Source organism: Callithrix jacchus, chromosome 5, assembly GCF_049354715.1.
Source record: "Callithrix jacchus isolate 240 chromosome 5, calJac240_pri, whole genome shotgun sequence".
NCBI classification, from domain to species: domain Eukaryota; kingdom Metazoa; phylum Chordata; class Mammalia; order Primates; family Cebidae; genus Callithrix; species Callithrix jacchus.
Window position 1 is genome coordinate 165,452,924 of NC_133506.1, and position 13,456 is coordinate 165,466,379.

General features: G+C 38.7%; 1 protein-coding gene across 11 annotated transcripts in view; it reads left to right on the forward strand.

Annotated features, from left to right (window-relative positions):
• LRRC63 (leucine rich repeat containing 63) overlaps nucleotides 1-13,456 on the forward strand; it is a 71,463-nt gene that overhangs the window by 45,424 nt on the left and 12,583 nt on the right. The gene's annotated exons all lie outside the window — the stretch shown is intronic.

The following is a 13,456-nucleotide window of genomic DNA, read 5'->3' on the forward strand; positions in this document are numbered from 1 at the left end:
CCAACACTCAAATGCAGGAAATACAGAGAACACCACAAAGATATTCTGCAAGAAGAGCAACCCCAAGGCACATAATTGTCAGATTCAACAAGGTTGAAATAAAGGAGAAAATACTAAGGGCAGCCAGAGAGAAAGGTTGAGTTACCCACAAAGGGAAGCCCATCAGACTCACAGCAGATCTCTCGGCAGAAACACTACAAGCCAGAAGACAGTGGGGGCCAATATTCAACATTCCTAAAGAAAAGAACTTTCAACCTAGAATTTCATATCCAGCCAAACTGAGCTTCAGAAGTGAAGGAAAAATAAAATCCTTTGCGAATAAGCAAGTACTCAGAGATTTTGTCACCACCAGGCCAGCTTTACAAGAGCTCCTAAAAGAGGCACTACACATAGAAAGGAACAACCAGTACCAGCCATTCCAAAATCACACTAAAAGTTAAAGATCATCAACATAATGAAGATTCTACAACAACTAACAGGCAAAACAGCCACTTAGCATCAAAATGGCAGTATCAAATTCACACATAACAATATTAACCCTAAATGTAAATGGACTAAATGCACCAATCAAAATACACAGACTGGCAAATTGGATAAAAATCCAAAACCCATCAGTGTGCTGTATCCAGGAAACCCATCTCACATGCAAGGATACACAAAGGCTCAAAATAAAGGGATGGAGGAAGATTTACCAAGCAAATGGAGAGCAAAAAAAAAGCAGGAGTTGCAATTCTCATCTCTGATAAAATAGACTTTAAAGCAACAAAGATCAAAAGAGACAAAGAAGGCCATTACATAATGGTAAAAGGATCGATACAACAAGAAGAGCTAATGATCCTAAACATATATGGACCCAATGCAGGAGCACCCAGATACATAAGGCAAGTTCTTAAAGACTTACAAAAAGACTTAGACTCCCACACAATAATAGTGGGAGATTTTAACACTCCACTGTCAATATTAGACAGATCAACCAGACAGAAAATCAACAAGGATATCCAGGGCTTGAACTCAGACCTGGAGCAAGCAAACCTGATAGACATTTACAGAACTCTCCACCCCAAATCCACAGAATATACATTCTTCTCAGCACCACATCACACCTACTCAAAAATTGACCCCATAATTGGAAGTAAAGCACTGCTCAACAAATGCAAAACAACTGAAATCATAACAAACAGCCTCTCAGACCATAGTGCAATCAAGTTAGAACTCAGAATACAGAAACCAACCCAGAACCGCACAGCTTCATGGAAACTGAACAACTGGCTCTTGAATGTTGACTGGGTAAACAATGAAATGAAGTCAGAAATAAAGAAGTTCTTCGAAACCAATGAGAACGAAGACACAACATGCCAGAACCTCTGGGACACATTTAAAGCAGTCTCTAGAGGAAAGTATATAGCAATAAGTGCCCATATGAGGAGAATGGAGAGATCCAAAATTGACACCCTATCGTCAAAATTGAAAGAGCTAGAGGAGCAAGATCAAAAAAACTCAAAACCCAGCAGAAGACAAGAAATAACTAAGATCAGAGCTGAACTGAAGGAGATTGAGATACGAAAAACCCTTCAAAAAATCAATAAATCCAAGAGCTGGTTTTTTGAAAAGATCAACAAAATAGACAGACCGCTAGCCAGATTGATTAAAAAGAAAAGAGAGAACAACCAAATAGATGCAATAAAAAATGATAAAGGGGAAATCACCACAGATTCCACAGAAATTCAAACCATAATCAGAGAATATTACAAACAACTCTATGCACATAAACTAGTAAACCTGGAAGAAATGGATAAATTCCTGGACTCCTGTGTCCTCCCAAGCCTAAACCAGGAGGAAGCTGAAACTATGAATAGACCAATAACAAGGTCAGAAGTCAAGGCAGCAAGTAAGAGCCTACCACACAAAAAAAGCCCAGGTCCAGACGGGTTCACAGCTGAATTCTACCAGACACACAAAGAGGAGCTGGTACCATTCCTTCTAAAACTATTTCAAACAATCCAAAAAGAGGGAATACTTCCCAAATCATTTTACGAGACCAACATCATCCTGATACCAAAACCCGGCAGAGACCCAACAAGAAAAGAAAACTTCAGGCCAATATCCATGATGAACACAGATGCAAAAATCTTCAATAAAATATTGGCAAGTCGAATGCAACAGCAAATCAAAAAACTTATTCACCATGATCAAGTAGGATTCATCCCGGGGATGCAAGGCTGGTTCAACATACGCAAGTCTATAAACGTAATTCACCACATAAACAGAACCAAAAACAAAAACCACATGATTATCTCAATTGACGCAGAGAAGGCATTTGACAAAATTCAACAGCCCTTTATGCTAAAAACCCTCAATAAACTCGGTATTGATGGAACGTATCTCAAAGTAATAAAAGCTATTTATGACAAACCAACAGCCAATATCATACTGAATGGGCAAATACTGGAAGCATTCCCTTTGAAATCTGGCACTAGACAAGGATGCCCTCTTTCACCACTCCTATTCAATATAGTTCTGGAAGTTCTAGCCAGAGCAATCAGGCAAGAAAAAGAAATAAAGGGTATTCAAATAGGAAAGGTGGAAGCCAAATTGTCTCTATTTGCAGACGACATGATAGTATACCTAGAAGACCCCATCACCTCAGCCCAAAAACTCCTGAAACTGATAAACAACTTCAGCAAAGTCTCAGGATATAAAATCAATGTGCAAAAATCACAAGCATTAGTCTACACCAATAACAGACTTAAAGAAAGCCAAATCAACAACGAACTGCCATTCACAATTGCTACAAAAAGAATAAAATACCTTGGAATACAACTCACAAGGAACGTAAGGGACCTCTTCAAGGAGAACTACAAACCACTGCTCAACGAAATCAGAGAGGACACAAACAGATGGAGAAACATTCCATGTTCATGGTTAGGAAGAATTAATATCGTGAAAATGGCTATACAGCCCAAAGTAATTTACAGAATCAACGCTATCCCCATCAAGCTACCATTGACTTTCTTCACAGAACTGGAAAAAACCACCATGAACTTCATATGGAACCAAAAGAGAGCCCGCATAGCCAAGTCAATTCTAAGCAAAAAGAACACAGCGGGGGGCATCACACTACCGGATTTCAAACTATACTACAAGGCTACAGTAATTAAAACAGCATGGTACTGGTACCAAAACAGAGATATAGACCAATGGAACAAAACAGAGGCACCGGAGGCAACACAACATATCTACAACTATACAATCTTTGATAAACCTGACAAAAACAAGCAAGGGGGAAAGGATTCCCTGTTTAACAAATGGTGTTGGGAAAACTGGCTAGCCATGTGCAGAAAGCAGAAACTGGACCCCTTCCTGACACCTTACACTAAAATTAACTCCAGATGGATTAAAGACTTAAACATAAGACCTGGCACCATAAAAACCCTAGAAGAAAATCTAGGCAAAACTATCCAGGACATAGGAGTAGGCAAGGACTTCATGAACAAAACACCAAAAGCATTGGCAGCAAAAGGCAAAATAGACAAATGGGACCTAATCAAACTCCACAGCTTCTGCACGGCAAAAGAAACAGTCACTAGAGTGGATCGGCAACCAACAGAATGGGAAAAAATTTTTGCAGTCTACCCATCTGACAAAGGGCTGATATCCAGAATTTACAAAGAACTCAAACAGATTTACAGGAAAAAAACAAACAAGCCCATTCAAAAATGGGCAAAGGATATGAACAGACACTTTACGAAAGAAGACATATATGAGGCCAACAATCATATGAAAAAATGCTCATCGTCACTGGTCATCAGAGAGATGCAAATCAAAACCACATTGAGATACCATCTCACGCCAGTTAGAATGGCGATCATTAAAAAATCTGGAGACAACAGATGCTGGAGAGGATGTGGAGAAAAAGGAACATTTTTACACTGTTGGTGGGAGTGTAAATTAGTTCAACCATTGTGGAAGACACTGTGGCGATTCCTCAAGGCCTTAGAAATAGAAATTCCATTTGACCCAGCAATCCCATTACTGGGTATATATCCAAAAGACTATAAATCGTTCTACTATAAGGACACATGTACACGAATGTTCATTGCAGCACTGTTTACAATAGCAAAGACCTGGAATCAACCAAAATGCCCATTGATAATAGACTGGATTGGGAAAATGTGGCACATATACACCATGGAATATTATGCAGCAATCAGAAATGATGAGTTTGTGTCGTTTGTAGGGACATGGATGAATCTGGAGAACGTCATCCTCAGCAAACTGACACAAGAACAGAAAATGAAATACCGCATATTCTCACTCATAGGTGGGTGATGAAAAATGAGAACACATGGACACAGAAAGGGGAGTACTAAACACTGGGGTCTATTGGGGGGGAAAGGGGAGGGCCAGTGGGAGGGGGAGGTGGGGAGGGATAGCCTGGGGAGAAATGCCAAATGTGGGTGAAGGGGAAAAGGAAAGCAAAGCACACTGCCATGTGTGTTCCTACGCAACTGTCTTACATGCTCTGCTCATGTACCCCAAAACCTAAAATCCAATAAAAAATTAAAAAAAAAAAAAAAAAAGAAAGAATAAACACTAAAGAAGTAAGAATGTTACATATGGGTATTTTATTTCTCTTTGACTCATCTGTATTTTTCCACAGTACATAAATTGTATTTTCCCAGCCCAAATACTAGTATCAGCCATTTCTCTAAGGAGATCCTGTTTCGTTTTATTGGAAAATGGTATTTAAAAGCCAAGATCTGGGTGCTGGGTGTCCTTCATCACCATTAGGATGTGATTCCTTCTAGGTTCTCTCATTAGAGAGAGCAAAGTAATATATGTATGTATACTAACCCGTGTGTACACACATATCTCTAATTGCTTATATAGCTATAAACACATATACAATTACATATATACACACACAGAACTGTATACATATAAATATATATGTACATATACAGCATCTAAACATGAATTTCTACCGGATAATCTATAATCATAATTATACACTTTCAATAATCATAACTGTCATTTAAACAAAATAAAAATTCCTAAAGCAAGTGAAATGTGATTATCACTAAAAGGTCAACATTTTGTTCATTGTTTAGATATTGGGCAAGTAGTGTGAACTGTTGATTATAATCAAAAAGTTTTCAGAAGCTATTTTAAAAAAATATTAGTGTTTCTAAAATAAAGCACTGTACTTTTATCAAATAACATAGGATATGTATGCATATCAAGGGAAGATTGACAGCATATTAAAGCCAAGAATGAAAAGCATAATGGGGAGAACTTTACTGACCTTGAAGAAGACTTCAAGCAAGCTCTGACATAATGAAAATGTTTATTTGCAAAGCTTGTTAAATGAAAACTCAGCAGGAGGGCACTTACACAGTGAAGAATGGAGGTGCTGAATTCTTTGCATTTAAGGGTTGTTGTCAGAACTCCACCTTCCTGAGCAAAGAAGACCTCACACAGTGTGGTGAGACTCACAAATCAGTAACTGAAATATATTTGAGATTATTCTGGCTCCGTGTAAATTCTGGAGTTTGGACATTATTACCATCACAAGCAAACTGCACTGATACACTTTGACTGTTTATACTTTCATTCTTGTAGTTAACTGAGCAGATGTTCATGAAGCATCTATTCATACTGTGTCCTCCGAGGAGCTCACCACCTACGAAGAAGGCAGATGATGAGAGACAGTTGAGGAAAGTAAAATAATGGAGATGTACGTGGTAAAATTTTGAGTTACAAAGAGCGGCTCCCTCCAGTAACCCGTTCTGGAGGGTGAGATGGTTCCCTGGAAGAGATGGTATTTGATCCAAAGATGACTGAGTATGAATTTAGGTAGATTAAACAGGAGAGACAACGAAGGATAGTTAGGCCATTGATAGGGTGGATATTTCTTCAAGGAAAAGTTACAACGTATATGCAGAGAAGCAGCATATGTAACATAAGATGGGAAATACAAGCAGTTTGCTGTTTTTGAAGCCTAGAGGGCAACGCCAAGTGGTAATGAATGGTACGGTAAGCAGGGACCAAATTACCTGCGAGCCTTGTGAACGAAGGTAAAGAATTTATGCTGTATGCAATGAGAAACCTTTACAGGTTTCCCATAGGTGAGTGGTAAAGCTTACATCTTAGGCTCTTCTAGTGGCAGTGCAGAGGGTGGGTAAACAGAATTAAAGGCGGCCAGTTGGAAGGACATTGCGGTAGCTCAGGGAAGAGATGGAGAGAACTTGGACCGAGGCAACGGCAGTGAGCGGGGAGGAGGAGGAACAACGTGTTATGACACTGGAGTAAAACCTGCAAGATCCAGTATTGAGACATAGAGGCTAAAAGGGAACAGAAGAGTCAAGGTAAAGAAAAAAAAAAAAAAGAAAGGCGGCCGGGCGCGGTGGCTCAAGCCTGTAATCCCAGCACTTGGGAGACCAAGGCGGGCGGATCACGAGGTCAAGAGATCGAGACCATCCTGGTCTACATGGTGAAACCCCGTCTCTGCTAAAAATACAAAAAATTAGCTGGGCACAGTGGCGCGTGCCTGTAATCCCAGCTACTCGGGAGGCTGAGGCAGGAGAATTGCCTGAACCCAGGAGGCGGAGGTTGCGGTGAGCCGAGATCGCGCCATTGCACTCCAGCCTGGGTAACAAGAGCGAAACTCCGTCTCAAAAAGAAAAAAAGAAAAAAAAAGTCAAGTCAAGGTAACACCCAGGTTAGAGTGAAACAATTTTCTAGTTAGAGTGAAACAATTCAATCATGTAAAATATATTTTATTGAGTATTTACTAAATACTGGGCTCTGTCCTAAGCATTGGGTTTAGATTGTTAAAAGAAAGGGGCGTGATCTTTTCCCTTTTGGAGTTTAGAATCCAGGGAAGGATGCAGGAATTTTAATAAACACCATAATAAATATATGAATATATAAATATAAAACATTCTAAGGGCTTTGACTGAAAAGAATAATATGATATCAGGAGAAAAATAATCGCGTCACTAAGAAAGGTGTATCTGAGGAAATGACATGTAAGCAGAGGCTTATTGAATCCAGGCCAAGAATAGGAAAAATAGCGTTCATGCAGTGGGAATAACATGTGAAGTAATAAGAGCTTGGACTCCTCAAAGGCTGAAATGAAGCCAGCATGGCTTAGGGTAAAATGGAAGTGTGGTCCCAGGTGAGGTTTAGAGGTTGGATAGGGACTACATCCCATGACGCTTTGAGGGTCAGGTGAAAACATTTCTGATTTATTTAAAGTGCATTGAGAAACCATCGGTTGTTGTTAAGGCTGAGGAGGTTTGAAGGAAGGAAAAGAATGAGTTTTGTTTTAGGTTAACATGTTGGTTTTGGACTCTGTTTTCCATCACAAAGCTGGACCTGGACGTATTAACCTCACAGGAGAGTTTTGTGCTGGAGATATTTCGGGAGAAACATCTGTGTTTCAAATATAGACAGATAAACAGGAAGTTACAAAGATCGAAGAAAAGTCTCAAATTGCATAAATAGAACCAAGTATATCACGGAAGCCAGGGAAGTGGATTATTTTGAAAAGGAAGGATGACCAACAGTGTCAAACACAATAGAGAAGCTCAGTAAGAGAACATTTTTAGTGGAATTAGGGAATAAAAGCCAGCTCGCAGTGGTTGTGATGGAATGGGAAGAGAGAAACTGGTAATAATGAGTGTAGACCATTCTTTGTAGAGATTTAGATGCAATGTGAGAAGAGCAATTAGATAAAAGCTAACGAGAATGTAGGCTCTTAGAAACATTTTTGTTGTTAGTTTTTTTTTTTATTATGATACTTTAAGTTCTGGGGTACATGTGCAGAATGTTCAGGTTTGTTACATAGGTATACACATGCCATGGTGGTTTGCTGCATCCATCATCCCATCATCTACATTAGGTATTTCTCCTAATGCTTTCCCTCCCCTATCCCCCCACCCCAGACAGGCTCTGGTGTGTGATGTTCCCCTCTCTGTGTCCATGTGTTCTCATTGTTCAACTCCCCCTTATGAGTAAGAACATGCAGTGTTTGATTTTCTGTTGTGTTAGTTTGCTGGGAATCATGGTTTCCCACTTCATCCATGTCCCTGCAAAGGACATGAACTCATCCTTTTTTATGGCTGCATAGTATTCCATGGCATATATGTGCCACATATATGTAATAACTAATGTGTTGTTAGTTTTTTTAAAACTCGGGTGTATTTATAGGTTGTTGGAAAGAAACCAATAGGGAATAGATTGAAGATGTGGAAGGATGACAGATGGTGCAGAATTTTACAGGAGATGGGAGGGGAAGTAATCAGCTCAGGTGGAGATTATGGTCTTGAGCAGGAGGAGTAATCCTTGTTTCCTAAAACTGGAGGTAGGTCCTAACAATGAACACGGAAAATATGTAGTTATATGGGTGAGAAAACAGGAAATTCATTTAGTCAACAAACATTGATTTAGCTCCTATCATGCATCAGTTGAGAGATTACTATGAAATGACTTCAGATAATCTTTGAGAGCAAGAAGAATAGTGACTGAAAAGTTTTAAAGAAAATTATGATGATTTAGTTTTGATATTGAGCAGAGCACAGAAAAGTAGATGTTTGAGAGACAATGCTCTGGGCTTAGCTGAGACTGGACACCAAGGATTCATAGTAACACTAATCTGCATTTCTGCTGATTATCTTCAGTAGCTCGGTCACTCAGGTATAAGATGGAGAAGGTAGATTTTAGCCTCTATAAAAAGATTTCTCTGGGAATGTCCATAGCAGTTTTATCTACAATATTCTAAAAAAGTCAGCAATTCAAATGTTCATCAACAAAACACTGGAAAACCTAATTGTTTTTCTTCGCAATAACCAAAAGGTGGTAACAGCTCAAACGTCCATTAACAGACTAATGAATGAATAAAATATAATGTCTACATATATAGACTATTATTCATCCTGAAAACAGAATGCAATGCTAGTACACGCTATAACAACAATGAGCCTTGAAAACATTACACTAGGTGGAATAAGTCAGATACAAAAGGATAAACATTGTATGATTTTGCTTATATAAGGTACATAGAAGAGACAAATTTACAGAGACAGAAAGTGGAATAAAGGTTACCAGGGGATTGCGTGTAGCAGAGAAGCGGGGAATTGGGAGCAGTTGTTCAATGGATATAGAGTTTCTGTTTGGAATGATGGGAAAGTTCTGGAAATACAGATAGTGCTGATTGTTGCATAATACTGTTACTAATGCTACTGAATGGCACCCTTAATAATGGTTAAAATGTCAAATTTTATGTTATATACATTTCACCATAACAAAAATTACATAGAACCTGGGCAACATGGTAAAACCCCAAGTCTACAAAAAATACAAAATATTAGCTGTGCATAGTGGCATGTCTGTAGTCCCAGCTGTGTGGAAGGCTAAGGTGGGAGGATCACCTGAGCCTGGGAGGTTGAGGCTGCAGTGAGCTGTAGGCAACAGTGAGATCCTGTCTCAAAAATATATATTTATAGTTATTAGTACCCTCAATTTTTTCATCTTTCTTCCTAGTCTCTCTTTTTTCTAAAATTTTTAGGTATAATTTATATACAATAACATGCACAAATCTTAGGTATTTGATTTGAAGTATTTAACAAATATACGCACCCTTATAACTACTATTGAAAAGAATATATGGGGCATTCCCATTATCCTGGAAAGTTTACCCTAGAAATGTCCTCATGTACTTTTCTAGTCCATTCCCAGACTTCTAACATCATAGCTTTGTTTTCCTGTTCTGGAAAATTCTAAAAGTTGATTGATACAACAAATAATTTTTTTTAGTCTGACATCTTTCACACAACAGAAATTTTGGGGATTCACCCACGTTGTATATATCAGTATTCCATTCCTTTTTAATGATGACCTCATGGCATATGGCCTCAGCCATTTCAGCAAAGTCAAAAATAGAAATTGGATTAACTAGGAACAAATCTGTGGACAAGTCTTTTGTCTTATGGAATGAATACCCATGATATACATGGGAAACCCACTAAGTTCTGGAACATTTTGTACTAACAGAAATGTTGCCAGAGTGTATCAAGAAGGACAAAGACAGGACATGAAATGAAAAAGGCTGTCAGATTCCCCCAAATTCTATGGGCAGGAAACAGCTGAATACGTGTGCCAACTTTCATGAAAAAGGGAGGATGATTCAGAGGGTGGAGCCAGGAACACAGAAGGTGGAGCTGTGATTCCAAAAGACAGAGCCAGGAGCCAGGAGGGCAGAAACTGGAAAGCAGGCAGCGGAGTTGTGAGCTGCTGCTGCTAATTCCCACGCCTTGAAACCAAATGAAGTTACTCAGCTGTATTGCTTGGGACTGGTAATTCCTCTTGACCTTTCCTTTTCTCTGGATTAGAATCCTCTTAAAAATGGAAGAGGGATGCAGAAGTATTTGTCAGAGAGATACCGCCTGAGGACGTGACTTGATTTCGTTGTTTTTGAGGATGGAGGAAGGGAGCCGTCAGTCAAGGAATGAGGCAGCTTGCAAAACCTGGGAATGGCCTTCAGTGTATAGCCAGCAAGAAAACAAGGGCCTTAGTTCTACAGCCAGAAAGAACGGAATTCTCCTACAACCTGTATGAGTAAGGAAGCAGATTCTCCCTAGAGCCTCCAGATGCGAATGCAGTCCTGCTGATGCCTTAATTTTAGTCGAGTGAGACCGGCGCAGACTTCCAACCTGCATAACTATAATAAATCTGTGTTGTAGCCACCAAGTTTGTGTCGCAATTTGTTACAGCAGTATATGAAACCAAAGATTTCAACTCCGGTGGAGATCACAATTCCCACAGGAGGAGACAGTCAGCATATTATTAAATATGTGTTTTATTAAATAAAGCAAATGTTTGAAGCAAACTCAATTTGTTTGAAGCCATAGCGTTAGGGTTTAAATTGAGATACATGTTTTTTCCTGCACATTACCTGACATAGAAAAATGCTTTTTATTCTGGTGGGTAAGCACTGTACTTAGAAGACTGTCTTTTAATTCTCTTCATCATCAATTAACTTTTTCTTATAGGTTCCATATGTTAAAATATATACATTTTTTCCCCAGATACATTATTTTGGTACCTTCTCGAAAGTTTTACTAAAAGTATAAAGGAGCACTTTCCCTATTATCTTTCCATTCCTAACAAGCTCTTTCTAGTTTCATGAGACTCAAAATGATAAAGTAGAGAAAGCAAGACACTTTCAGAGGCAACCTCTGGCCCCTTATATGCTGTAAACTCTGGGAAGCCACTGACCTACTCTTAACTTCAGTTTCCATCTGAAAGTTTAGAAAACTTACACTTGTCTTCAAGGATGTTACAAAAATTAAATAGGAAAATCTTATAAATTATTTTTTAAATCCTTTCAATTATTTTCACAGATTTGGTCTCTTTTCCTTGACCTAATTTTCTAAAATAAAATAAAATATGCAATATTTTTGAAATGATGTAGCAATTGATGGTTTCAATGTAGGGAAATTAGAAGTTAGTAAAGAAAGAAAAATTCTATTTGAGTAAAGCACTCATTTACTGAGGCGGACATTTCTGTTCCTAAGGTTTGGCTTTGAGCAGTTTAGGGCATATCCTGTGGGGCAGCCTGGAGGCAGCCTCTGTGAGAGAAAGAACAGGGGCCTCCTATTGGTAGCCAGTGGATTCACACTCCCATGTTACGCTTAGAACTTTATGAAAAGCTCTTTGATTTGTCTTTTCAACTGTCTTATAAAATGAAGATAATAAATCACTTTAAAATTCCATATTTTTTTCTCTTCCCGAAGCTTTTGGGTAGAAAAGATGAAAAAGGCAGAAAAAGGGAGGTGGGGTGAAGAAAAGTAAAGGACAGAGACGTGTTTTAGCCTCATGCCCTGAGGTTATGCAGAAGCAACTGTCACAAAGGTTAAAACAGAAAGTCTTTATCTTTTGCTCAGTGGATAGCAGGAGAAAAATGACAGAAAATAGCTACTTTAACCAACAGAGTCAAATCCTTGCCTTACCTGTTTGACTAATTTGCTTTAATTGGCAGGTAGGTTCTTTGGGAAAGAGAAACTATTTGGAACAAAAAACCTAACAGCCTACTTGAATGTCCTGTCTGAAGAGCTGATTCTGAAATTGTACACATTTATTTCCCCATACTGCTGTTTGTTAAAGAAGAGGATTAAATTACCTTGCTTCTACATTCTGATGAAAAGGGATAGCTACATTTTATTTCATACCAAATTGGATAAATTGCTTAATCTCTTAGAGCTTCCATTTTTTAATCTGTAAAAAAAAAAAACAACCAAACCCCTACATTGGTATAGTAAATGATTATTCTAAATTGCCTTATAGTATGCTTTTAATAAATGACATTTATATCAGTGTGGTGGGCATCGCTGTTAATACATGAAATTATTAATGCTAGTCTAATCTTGCAAGCTAACAGTAGGGCTCTAGGCAGCTCACTGGCCAGTAATATGCTAATAAAAAGGCAATGAAATAAATGTAAAAAGTTTTACATATCCTAAAAAATGTGATGGATTTGGTACTGGTGGGGCAGATGAAACTGAGGCTGTCTGAACAGATTTCTTCTATAAAATCATATATAGCTGACATAAATTTCAACTCTAGAACCTATGCAGCTTTGCATTCAGCGACCTCAATGCTGCCCACACCTGTTACATCTCACAATCAGCAGGGATGCGTCATCCACGGTGAAGGCCTGGAACCAGACTAGACGGCCAGTGCCAAAGTAATAAGGAAACACAGAGTGACTCCAGAAACTGCCCGAGGCAAGAAAATGATATGATATTGAACTGAAAGCTAGAGCCAATGGTATTAACGTTTTCTTTACACAGATGATAGGAAGTCAGAGATGAACATCTAATTGAAAAGGCATCTCTTTTGTTTTCCTAGTCAATCTCATTAACTTCTCAGAGCAAATTATTACCATTCCTTTCATTCAGTTATGATTTTCTCAGCACTTAGAATGTACTAGACACTATGCAATGCATTGGATATATAGAAACATAAAATTGAATCCATGGCTTCTAGAAGCTCATAATTTTAGGGGCAGATGTTTATTGCACAATGTGCTGGGTGCTATGAGAGAGTAAGCAGAGAAGTACAGAAGAGGCATCTCGCCCAGTCTGAAGAATTTGGGAAGAGGTTGTGGGAAGAGATGATATCTGAGCCAAGACAAAAGATAAAAAGACAATGATCAAAGAGTCAAGCTGGGGGGGATCGCATGTGTTATTTAGAGATCGGTGATAACTGGTTAATTCAGGGAATTGTAGCAAATAAATGCTGGACCACAGAGGAATATGGAGGTTGGTGAGAGGTGAGCTGGACAAGCAGCATGGGACCAGATCATGAGGACCTTTATATGCCACGCTAGGAGAGTCAGAAGTTAGTGTAAAATTCTGCTCATCATGCTTTTGTTAAGAATCACACAAATAAC